Consider the following 15,005-nt stretch of genomic DNA (forward strand, 5'->3'; position numbering starts at 1 on the left):
ACAGCCAGGCGTGGTAGTGCACGCCTTTGATCCCAGCACTCTGGAGGCAGAGGCAGGTGGATCTCTGTAAGTTCAAGGCCAGCCTGGTCTACATAGTGAGTTTCAGGACAGCTGGGGCTACAGGGAGACCCTGTCTCAAAAAGACCAAAAAAAACCAAAAAAACAAAAAACAAAAAAAACCGGCTGGGTGTGGTGGTGCATGCTTTTAATCCCACACTCAGGAGGCAGTGGCAAGCAGAGTTCAAAGGAGGCCAGCCTGGTCACCATAGTGAGTTCCAGGCCAGCCAGCAGGGCTACAGCCAGACCTTGTCTCAAAAAGGAAAAAAAGATGGCTTTTATTATTATTGTGTGTTTATATGTGTTTGAGTGCAGGCAGGTGCATGCCATAGAAAGCAAGCAGAGATCAGCAGACAAGGTTTCCAAAACCCCCCAAAAGAAAAGATGCTCTCAAGTCCAGCATTTTCCAGAATTCTATTTTTTTTTGGCGGGGTCTTTTTGAAACAGGGTCTCCCTGTAGCCCCAGCTGGCCTGGAACTCACTATGATTACTAGGCTGGCCTCGAACTCAGAGATCTGCCTGCCTCTGGCTCTCAAGTGCTAGGATTAAAGGTGTGTGCCACCATAGCAGGCTAAATGTGAGATTCTTTTGCCTCAGCCTCAATTTCAAGTGCTGGGATTTACAGGTATGTGCCACCACACCTGGCTAGAAGTTTAAATATTTACTTTTTAAAAATTTATTATTTTTATTTTATGTGTATGCATGTATTGCCTGCATGTAGGTAAGTGCACCTATGTCCTTTTATTTTATGTGTGTGTTATGCCTGCATGTGTGTATGCACCTGTGTCCTGCAGAGCCCTTGGAGGACAGAAGACAGTATCAGATCCCCTGGAACTGGAGTTACCTATGGTTGTTAGCTGCTATGTGGGTCCTGGGATTCGAACTCAGATCTTCTGCAAGAACAGCCAGTGCTCTTAACTGTTAAAACCATCTCTCCAGCCCTAAAAGTTAAAATCTTATCACTGAGAAGGGTCAATAATTTTTTTGATGTAGTAATGGTGACTCCCTCCCTCCGCTCCTTCCATCTTTCCTTACTTTTGACAGGGTGTCGTATATCTCTGACTGACCAAAAGCTCCATTAGTAGCTGAGGCTGGCTTTGACTTTTCCCTCCTCCTGCCTCAGCCTTCCAGGTACTGAGATTGCATGTGTGTGTCACCAGGCAAACTGAGAACCTCAGGACCCACCTCTCTGAGTCTAGTCACAGGATCATACTTTTTTTAAACCTTTGTTCTGGGTCATAACATCTTGTTCTCAGCTTCACCTGACGTCTCACTTTGTTGTGGTCTTTTGTCCTCCCTCATACCCAGAAACAGCCTGTGACCCTTTTAGGAAAACCTAGGGAGGAGTTGGGAGGGGCTGCAGTGAGGGATTCTTCCGCCAGCCACAGCTGTGGGCGTGGCCAGTCGCAGCAGCTCAGGACTGCTTTCTGTTTATTGAGGATGGTGGGGCTCCTCACCTTCCTCTCTCTTTACCTCACTTCCTCTCCCGCCCTCCGGCCTCTTTAACTCTTCACTTTACCCAAAGAAGGAAGAAATGTCTGTGGAGAGGCCTTTGATTTGAAGAAAGCTGCCAGAACGGATTGTGCTGGGGCCTTCTGGGCTGTGTGACTGTGTCCTTTCCCGTTAAAGTGTGCGTGTGTGTGTGTGTGTGTGTGTGTGTGTGTGTAAGTAAGTAAGTGTGTGTGTGTGTGTGTGTGTGTGTGTGAGAGAGAGAGAGAGAGAGAGAGAGATTGAGAGAGATTTAGAGACAGTCTCACTGTGTAGCCGTTGCTAGCCTGGTCTGCGTCCTCCTACTTCAGTCTGTTTGTCCATGTGTCTGTCCATGTGTGTTTGTGTGTGTGTTGTGTCCTTTGCTAGGATTACAGGCATGTATCACCATACCCAGACAAGAAATATATATCTTCATTATTTTTCTTGCTACAGTAGTTGGTGGATACTTGTCATAGGATATTCAGATTTGACAGAATAAGTATAAAGTTGAAACTGAGGGGGCTGGAGAGATGGCTTAGTGGTTAAGAGGACTGGCTGCTCGCAGAGTAATCAGGTACAATTCCCAACACCCACATGACTGCTAACAACCATCCATAACTCCAGTTCCAAAGGATTCAACACCCTCTTCTGGCCTCCATGGGCATTGTACATACATGGCGCAAGGACATACATGCAGGCAAAACACTCATACCCATAAAATAAATTTTTAAAAAGTTGAAATTGAAGTCAGTTATGGTAAGTTATATCTGTAATCCCAGCACTCAGAGGCAGAATGAAGCAGGGTTGCTAGTCTTTGTTTACAGAGTGAGATCCTATCTCAAAAACCAAAAACAAATAAGTTGAAATTGAGAGTCTCACACAGTCCCACCTCTTCCTCATGTACCCTTGTGCCTTCAGTTTCTTTTCTCGCTTTATATGTGTATGTCTACATGTGATAGTATATATGTATATATGTGCACATGTGTATTTACATATAAAGAGAGAATGTCTTTGCTGTTTTTCCCTTCCTTCCTTCCTTCCTTCCTTCCTCCCTCCCTTCCTTCCTCCCTCCCTCCCTCCCTTCCCCCTTTTCTTTTCCCCTCTTCCCCCTCTTCCTCCTCTTCCTCCTGTTGCTCCCCTCCCCTTCCCTTTGAGACAGGGTTTCACTGTGTAGCCCTGGTTGGCCTGGAACTTGCTATGCAGATTAGGCTGGCCTCATACAGAGATTTGCATGTGTGTGTACTACCACATCCAGCTTATTTATTTTTGAGAGAGGATCTCACTCTGTAGCCCAAGCTGACCTGGAATTCAAGGCAACCTTTCTGCCTCAGCTTCCTGCTGGAGACACTGCACTTACTCATTGTTTTTGTTTAGTTTTGTTTTGTGTAGATGATGGTACCAGAGCCTTTCAAATGCTAAACATGTAGCCCCTGCAGTGTCCTTTCGTTTAATGTATCACAGAATATTTTCTTTCTTTTAAAACTTTTGTTTGCTTGTTTTAGAGATAGATCTCACTATGTAGCCCTGGCTGGCTTGTAATGCACTGTGCAGATCTGGATGTCTTTGAACTCACAGAGATCCACCTGCCTCTGCCTCCAGAGTGCTGGGACTAAAGGCATGCACCACCAAGCCTGGATTTCATTCTGGATTTCCCTATTGCAAATATTAGGGCCTTTATCATCCTTGTGTTTTGTCTCCATACAACCTGGTGAGTATTTCTGTAGAATCCAACCCACCATGTGAAACTACTGGATGAGAGGGTACATGTATTTCTTAAGGGCAAGATGCTATCAAGTTGCCCTCAAGACACTGCACCACCCAGCACTCCCTGCAACCATATCCAAGCATTTTGAAATGATCTGTTTACATTTCCATCTCCCTCACATTCCTGAAGACTAAGGTCCTCTCAGGAAGGAATGTGTTCTCTTGTCCAACCTGGTGTCAGGCTTGGCATGTCACAGAGTCTCAGTTAGCCTGTGTGGAGCAGCATGCACCCTGTGTGTCAGGTCCCATTCCAGCACAGAAATTTAAACACAGTTAATCCTCAGAACTCCCTCAGCAGTGGGTAGTGTTAGTGTCCCCAGTTTGAAGATAGGGAACTGAGGTTTGGAGAGGCTGTGACACCAGGCAATGAGACCTTAATCGTACAAATTCCTTTTGCAAATGGGCAGATGCTCTGGGAGTGTCTTGCCAACCTAGTAATCTTGAATCTTGCCCATCTTGATGCCTGTCAATCATTTCCCTGAATATGACTCTTGCTCTTTGATTTAGGGACTTTTAGGATTAATTTAAGCAACAGAGAGAACAGTTCATGAAATTCAATAGTATTTCAAAATCTTCCCAGCACTGGGTGGAGACAGGAAGATTACAAATTCAAGGTCATCCTTAGACTACCTCAAAAAACACAGAAAACAATAGTAAATTTTTTCTAAATTTGCTTCTAACCCCCATTATTATCCATTTTGCAAAGCTAAAATCAATGGCTGGGGATATAGTTGAGTTGACAGAGTGCTTGCCTAGAGTACACAAAGTTCTGAGTTTGATAATCAGAACTGCATAAAGCAGGACAATTGTGTAGGGCTGAGGAGGTAGAAACAGGTTAACTACAAGGATATCCTCAGTTACATAACCAGCCTGGGATACTTGAAACCCTGTCTTATTATTTTGAGACAGGGCCTCCCTATAGCCCTGGCTGGCCTGGAATGTGATGTAGACCAGGTTGGTCTCAATCTCACAGAGATTCACCCGCTACTGCTTCCTGAGTACTGGGATTAAAGGGGTGCACCACCACTCCCTGATTCATAGCTTTTCTTACAAGGGTACTGTGGGACCCTGACTTGTCTAACCACTTCTTTCTGCTTCTGTAATCTGCTTGGCTTAAGACGGCACTAACTCCATTTTGACTAGCTGTTTCAGGCAAGCCCAGGCATGCCCAGGCATGCCCAGGCATGTTGTAATCTTCAGTTACCACCCCCATCCTGGAAAGCTATAGATCAAGCAAGCCTGGGCATGTAGTAGCCTTATAAGGTAAAAACAGAAACTTCTGGCCCCACAGATAACAACAAAGTCAGCACATTCCAATGCCCTAAAGATAGCCCCTACCAATAAGAATCCTCCCTTTACTCAGGGCATAGGACCATCTAATCATTTTAAAGGATGCTTAGCGCACGTGGGCTTCTGTGAAACTTTCCTATAAAAGCCCACTCCACCCTAGGTCAGGGCTCTCAGTACGGATCTGCTGCATTGGTGAACTCTGAGGGCCCGAGCTCAAGCCTGAATAAAGGCTCTTTGCTTTTGCATACTCTCCAGACTCCTTGGTGATCATTGTGGGTCGCGAGATCTGGGTGTAACATTTGGGGGCTCGTCCCAGGATCCCCAAGACCCCACAGGACCCCTGGAGTGTTGAGCCTGGTCCGGCCCGTAAGTGTCTTTGTCCTCTTTTTTTGTGTATGTTGCGCGCTCTTGGTTTTGGGCCCCGATTACCTTGTTAGCCTGTTGGCGTCTAGGCAGACGCGCTGGAAGACCTAAGGCCGTGGGACTCTGGAGACATCCCGGACCCACCTGATAGGGATTGGATCCCATTTGTAACTTTGGAAGGGAAAGGCGGGTCGCACCCCGCGGAGCGGTGCACTTTCATTTCTTGTTTAAGGTGCCAGGAAGTATTGTTTTGTCAGTGTGTGTCTCTGTGTTGTCCGTGTTATTTGTGACTTACCTAGTTATAGACATGGGACAAAGTCAAGTAACACCTTTAAGTCTTTTCCAGGATCATTTTTCTGACTTCAAAAAGAAGGCTAGAGGACAAGGACTGGAGGTCAAAAAGGGCAGACTCTTTGTCCTTTGCAGGAATGAATGGCCAACATTTGACACTGGATGGCTGGAAGGGGGAACGTTTGACCTCCCCACTATTTTCAAGGTTAAAAATATTATTTTCGGGCAGCCAGGACACCCTGACCAGGTTCCTTATATTGCAACCTGGCAGACCCTGGTTGAAGAGCCCCCAAATGGCTCAAACCATTTTTGCTGCCGCAGGGTTCAAAGACAACCATCCTCGCCCTGTGTGATGATAAGCAGCAGAAAAGTGAAACTAAACCATCCACCCCACTTTATCTTGTCCTCCAGGGCTGAACGGAGGAAGAACTTCTGCGTGAGCCTCCCCCATATCTGCCCACACTGCCAGCACAACCAAGGTATTTAAAGCCCAGGAAAGCCTGAGGCAGCCCAAGCCCCTAGGGATGAGACCCCCCCAAACTCGGAGAAGAGTCCAGAGAGGACAGCCGTGAGCAGTGGCAGACTCCACCGTGCTTCCCTTAAGGACAGTGGGACCCCTTAATGAGGCAGGAGATCAACAGATGCAATATTGGCCATTTGCCACCAGTGACCTCTACAATTGGATTGCAAATGGCCAAATTCTCTGAGAAACCACAGGGCCTTATTGATCTGTTAGAATCTGTTCTTTTCACCCATCAGCCCACTTGGGACAATATCCATCAGCTATTACAGGTTCTGTTTACCACCGAGGAGTGGGACTGGATCCAAACTGAGGCCTGGAAGCTGGTGCCTGGGGTGGATGGGAATCCCACCACCAAGCAGGTGCTGACCGATGAAGTCTTCCCACTAACCCAACCAAACTGGGACTTTAATGTGGCAGAAGGTAAGGAGAGGCTCCAGGTCTACTGCCAGACTCTAATGGGGGGTCTCTGGGCCACTGCAAGGCACCCAACTAATTTGGCTAGGATTAGTGATGTGCAGCAAAAAACAGAATCCCCGGCAGCCTTTTTAGAGAGGATCCTTGAGGCATTCCACACTTATACACCCATCAGTCCAGAGGCACCAGAAAACAAGAATGCAGTCATATTGGCTTTTATCAACCAGTCAGCACCTGACATTAGGCGTAAGTTACAAAAACTAGATAGATTGGCAGATAAGACTCTTCCAGAGCTTTTGGCAGTGGCAGAGAGGGTCTATAACCACAGAGAAAGCCCAGAAGACAAACAAACTCAAGCTGCAGCCGCTGATAGCGCCAAGCAGACCCAAGACTTCGCTAAGATCCTGCTGGCTATGACTACAAAGTCGCCTGATGAGCAGGAACGCCAACTGTGCTACCTCACTGTGGACTCAGGTAGGAAACCCTAGGAAGGGCGACCAAGGTTACAGAGGAACCAATGTGCCTATTGCAAAAAGATGGGCCACTGGATGAAAGATTGCCCAGAAAAACCTGCTGGGTGAGGCAGGGCCCAAAAAGGAGTGCAAATCCTCGAGCTCCGGGAAATGAGAGACTAGGGGGGTTGGGGTTTGGATCCCCTCCCTGAACCTAGGGTAACCCTCAAAGTGGAGGGGACGCCCATGAGCTTCCATGTAGACATGGGTGCCCAACACTCGGTATTAACTGAGCCCCAAGGAAAACTATCACATAAAAAGTCCTGGGTACAGGGGGCTACTGGCATGAACCAATACTCATGGACCACCCAAAGAAAAGTGGACCTGGGCAAGGGCCGGGTGTCCACTCCTTCCTGGTCATGCCAGAATGCCCCTACCCACTCCTGGGCAGAGACTTGCTCACCAAAATTGGAGCCCACATTCGTTTCACTCATAGTGGGGCCCAAATGACTGATCAAGAAGGCCACCCGATCCAGGTACTCACCCTACAACTGGAAGATGAGTTTGGGTTACATCAAAAACTGGCCTCTACACCAGAGGAGGAGGTTTCCACCTGGCTAAAGGAGTTCCCCACAGCCTGGGCTGAGATGGGGGTATAGGGCTGGCTGCCCACCGGCCCCCCCATCTGGATAGAGCTTAAGCCTGGAATCCTACTGGCCAGAGTTAAATAGTACCCTATGTCCCAGGAGACCAGGCTGGGGATCACTCCTCATATCTGATGCCTGAGGGATCACGGCATCTTGGTGCCTTGCCGATCGGCTTGGAATACCCCACTTCTGCCAGTCAAAAAGCCAAATTCAACTGACTATCGGCCAGTCCAGGACTTGAGAGAGGTAAACAAGTGGGTTATGGATGTTCATCCAATGGCACCAAATCCTTACACTCTCCTGAGTTCCTTGGACCTTCCAGAAACTGGTACATGGTGTTAGACTTGAAAGATGTCTTCTTTAGCTGCCTCTGGCCAAAGAGAGCAGCCCGTCTTTGCTTTCAAATGGCAAGACCAGGAGATTGGCTTCAATGGGCCGCTGACTTGGACCTGCCTGCTACAGGGATTCAAAAATTCGCCCACCCTGTTTGATGAGGCTCTCCATGAAGACCTGGGTGAGTACTGGCTGGAACACCCCCAGATTACCCTACTACAATATGTGGATAACATCTTAATAGCTGCTGATAATGCCTCGCAGTGTCTGCAGGGAACCAGAGATCTCCTGGCAACCCTAGGCAGATTGGGATATTGGGCATCTGCCAAGAAAGCCCAAATATGCCAGAGAGAGGTCACCTATCTGGGATACATAGTAAAGGAAAGACAAAGATGGTTTAAAGATCCAGGAAAGAGACAGTGCTAAAGATACCCACCCCTCACTCCCGGAGGGTGGTGAGAGAATTCCTGGGGTCAGCAGGATTCTGCTGCTTATGGATCCCAGGATTTGCTGAATTGGTGAGGCCCCTCTATGAAGTCACATGGGAAAGTGAGCCCTTTGTTTGAATGGAGGTCCAGGAAAAGGCCTTTGGTAAGATCAAACAGGCCCTTCTGGCCGCCCCAGCCCTAGGACTTGCTAAGCTTTTTCATCTTTTCATGGATGAAAAGAAGGGAGTGGCCAAAGGAGTCCTAACTCAGACTCTGGGGCCCTGGAATAGGCCAGTGGCATATCTAGCAAAAAAACTGGACCCAGTTGCTACTGGATGGCCACCATGTTTGCGAATTATAGCAGCCATGGCTCTTCTAGTCAAAGACGCAGACAAGTTAACCTTATGGCAAGAATTATGCATCACAACCCCTCACGCCATCGAGGGACTTCTCAAGCAGCCACCCTACTGCTGGTTGAGCAATGCCCAGATGACTCACTATCAAAGCTTGCTCCTTAACCCCCCGAGTGTCGAACGTCCCCCCAAGCCCACCAGGCCTGGGTCTTCAACAAGAAAGGAACCCAGACAGAAGTCTGAAATTTTCTAAGACTTTATTTACAGAAAGGTAGCTACAGGTAGGAGAGAGCTCTCCAGTAGGAAGATTCTACTGAGGGGTCCCACAGGTCCTTTTTATCTGGCCCGGAGTTTGGGTTACCTAGGTGATTATTCCTAACAGAAACAAAAAAGGGTACTGTGGTACCTATGGATATAGCTGCATCTTCCAGTGCCCATAGACCGAACCGAAACTAACTTTCTAGAAGACCTGATTTATCATGCAGGTACAGCCTGTCAGCTCTGACCACTGAAGCAGAGAGCTCAGAAGCTCTTAAAGTGACACTCTCCTAATTTTCAATGCTTATGGCAAGCATGGCTCCTGACACCCAAGATGGGAATTTTCAAATCCGAGGATCCGTTTTCTCCCGAGCACAGCCCTCAATCCGGCTACCCTGCTGTCCAATCTGGACCTGGACATGCCCTTGCATGATTGCGTGGGGATCCTGAGCCAAGTGTATGGGCTCAGAAAAGACCTGACCGACCAGTCACTTCCTGATACAGAAGCCACTTGGTTCACTGATGGCAGCAGTTTCATGCAAAATGGACAGAGGTACGTGGGGGCGGCTTTACCTAATGGGACTTCAGCCCAGAGGGCTGAGCTGATAGCCTTGACTGAGGCTCTTAAATTAGGCAAGGACAAAAAATTGAATGTATATACGGATAGCCGGTATGCCTTTGCCACAGCCCCTGTACATGGGGCCATCTACCAGGAGAGGGGACTGCTCACAGCTGAGGGAAAGACTATTAAAAATAAACAAGAGATCCTAAACTTGCTGGCTTCCCTATGGCTACCCAAGAAACTGGCTATCATCCATTGCCCCGGGCACCAGAAGACAGATATGCCTATGGCTCGAGGAAACCAGAAAGCTGACCAGGTTGCCAAGGAGATGGCCCTGAAAGCAACCTTAGTCCTGGCTATCCATCTGCCAGACCCAGGGCCACCCGTGTTACCAGACCAATCTGATTACTCTCAGGAACTGCTGAGGCTAATACACAAACTTCCCATGACCCAAAAGATTGATGCCTGGTGGCATACAGGGGACTACAGGATCATCCTGCCCAGTAACCTAGCCAAAGATCTTCTCAATCACATCCATTGGACCACCCACCTGGGCACTCGGAAAACAGAAGACCTCCTAAGAAACGCTCACCTCAAGGTTCTAAACCTCTGATTACATGTCGATTCAATCGCCTCCAAATGTCTTAGCTGTAGGCTGACGAATGCTGAGAAACTTCCCAAAGAACAGGGGACCTTGTTGAGAGGCTCCAAGCCCGGAGCCCACTGGGAAATGGACTTTACAGTGGCAAATATGCTTATAAATATCTTTTAGTTCTGGTAGATACTTTTTCAGGATGGACTGAAGCATACCCCACCAAGCATGGATCTGCACAAATGGTCACCAAGCGGCTACTGGAAGATATTCTTCCAAGGTATGGTATGCTGGCTCTTCTGAGCTCAGACAATGGCCCAGCATTCGCCTCGCAGGTAACAAAAGAGTTAGCGAAAAGCATTGGGGGCAAAATGGAAATTACATTGTGCCTACCAGCCCCAGAGTTCTGGACAGGTAGAGAGGATGAATAGAACCCTAAAAGAGACCCTTACTAAATTAACCATGGAGACCAATGGGGACTGGGTGGCTCTCCTTCCCTTTGCTCTATATAGGGTACGAAACTCACCCTATCTGTTGGGTTTAACTCCATATGAAATCATGTTTGGAAGACCCCCTCCCATCCTTCCCAATTTAAAAGCTGAATTGTTTTCTGAGTTTGATAACTGTCAATTGCTTGATTCTCTTGAGGCTGTAGCACACGACCACAAGGATGTGTGGTCCCGCCTGAAAGCTATCTATGAGACTGCTCCCCCTCCTACCCCACACAACTACTGGCCTGGTGATTTGGTCTATGTCTGCAGACACCGCCAAGAGACCCTGGAAACTCGCTTGAAAGGACCATATGTGGTGCTCCTGACAACCCTGACTGCAGTAAAGGTAGACGGAGTTGCCACCTGGATTCATCATACCCACATCCGACTAGCGAATCCACACCCAGACCCAGAGATCTTTGCCCTCCGGCGACCTCTACCCCAGATCCTACAACATGGAAGGTCCACGAGGACTCAGACAACCCCCTCAAGCTAAGGCTGTGCCACTTTTGATGTTTACTCTGCTGCTTGGAATGGACCTATGTATAACTGCTAACCCTCACCAACCCTACAATCTCACCTGGCAGCTCCTGGACACTTCTACAGGAGACATCCTGGTCCAGACGTCCAAGACAGCCCCATTAAACACCTGGTACCTGGAGTTAGGATTCGACCTCCACCACTAACTCCCTGAACAGGACCATTGGGGGCTGCTTCATGCTTATTTTTATGTCTGTCCTGGGAGCAGGGGAAGAGACTGGAGAAAACTATGTGGGGCAGCCAGTGATCATTTTTGTAAGTCCTGGGATTGTGTGAGCATGGGGGATGTCTATTGGACAGCCCCCATTAAAGATGATCTTATCAAGGTAGTCTGTAATAACACACCTGATATCATTTACCGCGGCCAGAGGGTTGAAACATGTTCTATGAAAACAGGCTGCAACCCTATTAAGGTGGTGTTTACTGATGCAGGAAAAAGAGACACCACTTGGGAGGTGGGGAAAACCTGGGGATTGAGAACTTATAATTTTAGCCTAGGGGGGCTCTTCACTATCATCCTCAGAAGAGAAACCCCCACTTCTCTGATACCCCAAGGCATTGGCCCCTATCTGGTCTTAGTTCCCCTAAAACCCAACTCCAGCCCTAAGCTCCCGCCTCCGAGGGAAAATACAACAGTCTTAGGGGGGAAAGCAGTAACTGCGGGGGCACCAGCAGCTCCACCCCCAGGCCACCCTATTTGGCCGCTGGTTACCACCACTTTCGAGGTGCTCAATGCCTCCAAGCCAAACCTAACTGTGGAGTGCTGGCTCTGTTTGAGTGCCCAGCCACCCTTCTATACACGCATAGCTATAATAAGTAACTACTCCCAAGTTGCTAGTAACCAATGCTCCTGGGGACAGCAAGGAAAACTTTCTCTCTAACAGGTAACCAGGGCAGGGACCTGTGCCCTGTCCCCTGATGTCCAGGCCCTGATAGGGCTATGTAACCACACAGTCTCTGTTTCAAATGACACCTATTACTCTGCCACTTCTGGATGGTAGGCTTGTTCTACTGGTTTGACCCCCTGCATTCACGGGACCATCCTTGACAACATGAAAGATTACTGGGTCATGGTACAGCTATTCCCCAAGATGACTTACTATGAGGAGACCCAGATGGAACTAGCCTACTCACCCCTTTCCGCCCCCAGAACTAAGAGAGCCATAGGGATAGCAACCATTTTGTTATCCTCCTTAATTGGCCTAGGTATAGCTGGGCCGACTAGAGTGGGTACCTCGGCCTTAATTTTGCAGGACCAAAACTACAAGGCTCTCCAGGTAGTGATTGATGTGGATCTCAGGGGTCTGGAACAGTCTGTAACTAAATTAGAACAATCCCTAAACTCATTAGCTGAGGTCGCCTGGCAGAATAGAAGAGGTCTTGATCTCCTTCTTATGCAACAAGGGGAGGGACTTATGTGCAGCCTTAAAAGAAGAATGCTGTTTTTATGCTAACCATTCTGGTGTGATTAGAGATTCTATGGCTCTGCTCAGGAAATGTATCAAGGATAGAGAACAAAAGGACCCTGGGTGGTTTGAACAACTGTTTAATTGGTCTCCCTGGCTCACCACCTTGCTTTCAGCCTTAGCTGGGCCCATAATCCTCCTCCTATTAACTATTGGGCCATGTATCATCAATCGGCTGACTGCCTTTATGAGAGAACGGGTGAGTACAGTACAACTCATGGTCCTGAGGTCCCATATCAGCCCTTGGACCCCCTCATTAGAGACCCCAACCCAGACCCATGATTGGGTCATCCCTAGTTACTAGGAGAGGGGGAAATGTGGGACCCTGACTTGTCTAACCACTTCTTTCTGCTTCTGTAATCTGCTTGGCTTAAGACGGCACTAACTCCATTTTGACTAGCTGTTTCAGGCAAGCCCAAGCATGCCCAGGCATGTTGTAATCTTCAGTTACCACCCCATCCTGGAAAGCTATAGATCAATCAAGCCTGGGCATATAGCAGCAGCCTTATAAGGTGAAAACAGAAACTTCTGGCCCCACAGATAAAGTCAGCGCATTCCAATGCCCTAAAAACAGCCCCTACCAATAAGAATCCTCCCTTTACTCAGGGCATAGGACCATGCAATCATTTTAAAGGACACTTGGTGTGAGCTCGGGCTTCTGTGAAACTTCCCTATAAAAGCCTACCCAAGCCTAGATCAGGGCTCTCAGTACAGATCCGCTGCGTCGGTGAACTCTGAAGGCACGAGCTTAAGCCCGAATAAAGGCTCTTTGCTTTTGTATACTCTCCGGACTCCTTGGTGGTCATTGGGGGTCGTGAGATCTGGACGTAACAGTACTAATTTCACTCATGAAGAGTGGGCCTCAATATCCAATTACCTCCCAAAGACACAGCCTCAAACACCATCATCAGGGGATTGGGGTGCAGCACTTGAATTGTGAGGACACAGGATTCAGGTCATAGCAGCAACCAAATAGTTGGTCGAGCTGTAGGAGGAGAAAGAAGTCATATGTCATTCTGAGAGGAGGGGAGGTGCACAAGTACAGAGGCAAGGCCTCCTGGGAGAATGGCTGGAGTGGGGTTCTTGGCAAGAGGAACTAGCAAAAGACAAGGGTGGCAAGGGCTGGAGGCACAGGTGACATAGCTTTCCAAGCAACAAACTACTAGTTATGGAGAGCTACTGCAGGCATCTGAGCTGCTGAGGCTGGGCTTCAGGGAGAAGGTGCTGGAGGCAGCCTCAGGCCACACTGGGGTAGGGGTAGGGTAGTCTGCTGGCTGGGAGGGACTGGAAAGATGATCACAAATAGCTCACTCTCCTATTTTCCACTTTCTAATAATGGCATTGCCATTCTTCAGACTGGGGGAGGTATTCTGATTCATCCTGACTCCTCCCTTGATGGGCCTGTGTCCAGGCAGCTGCCACCCCATCTCTTCAGTCTTGTCCTTTTTGGAGGTTTTCCAGGACTGTGTTAGGCCTGTCCCTGGCCCAGGGACTCTGGTCTGTCTTCCCAGGCTGGATTTCCTGCACCTTCATGCCTGTTGCCAGAGTCTCCCTTCTGCTGATGAGTACACCACAAAATGCATGCCTTGAGTGTGGGTTGGGTGAAATTTGAGAATCCCTTCCTTTCCAGCTTATGCTCTAGCCCCTATCCATTGGGGTGGGGGGGCTATGCCCCACGCCCCCACACTCTTCCAGTACAGGGGACTTTCTCCTTGTCAGATATCTCATGTGTCATCAAAACTCCCCTTAGAAGTAGGGTAATCTCAGCACTCGGGAGGAGGAGAAAGGAAGATTGGGAGATCGAAGTCATCTTCTACATCGTGAGTTTGTGGTCTGCCTGGGTTTACAAGAGACCTTGTTTCAAAAAACCAAAAAATTAGGCTGGGCTTGGTGGTGCACCTTTAGTCCTGGCACTCAGGAGGCAGAGGCAGAGGCAGAGGCAGGTGGATCTCTATGAGACTGAGACCAGACCAGCCTGGTCTACACAGTGAGTGCCAGGACAGCTGGGGCTTAGGGAGACCCTGTCTCAAAAAGACAAAAAAAAAAAAAAAAACCAAACAAAAACCAAACAAAAATAAAAAATAAAAAAAAGGAAACTTCCTGGGATTCTCTCCTTGTCCCTGGGTCTGTGATTCTGAGAGGGTAGGGAAGGGGTAATAACTGCATTTTTGTCCTTCCACAGAGAACTTGTTTGTAGCTTAGATTCAATTATGAAATGGAGTATAATTTAAATAATATAGAGCTGGGGAAATGGCTCAGTGGGCAAAGTGCTTGTTATGAGGACCCGAGTGCAACTCCCCAGAACTATATAAAGTCATGCACGGTAGGGCACATCTGTAATTCCAGTGCCCCTGTGGTGAAATGGGAGGTGGAGACAGGGGAACCCCTGTAAGCTTGAGACCAGTTAGCCTGGCTTATGCAATGGCCAACAACAAAAAGACCCTGCTGGGCTTGGTGGTGCACGCCTTTAATCCCAGCACTTGGGAAGCAGAGGTAGGAGGACCTCTGTGAGTTCGAGGTCAGCCTAGTCTACATAGTGAGTTCCAGGCCAGCTGGGGCTACAGTAAGACCCACACACTTAATCCCAGGATTTAGGTGGCAGAGGCAGGCAGATCTCTGTGAGCTCAAGGCCAGGCTGGTCTTGATCTACATAGTGAGTTCTAGGCCATGTCTCAAAAATACCAAAACACACACACACACACACACACACA

Source organism: Nannospalax galili, unplaced genomic scaffold (genome assembly GCF_000622305.1).
Source record: "Nannospalax galili isolate Female #2095 unplaced genomic scaffold, S.galili_v1.0 scaffold185, whole genome shotgun sequence".
Lineage (NCBI taxonomy): Eukaryota > Metazoa > Chordata > Mammalia > Rodentia > Spalacidae > Nannospalax > Nannospalax galili.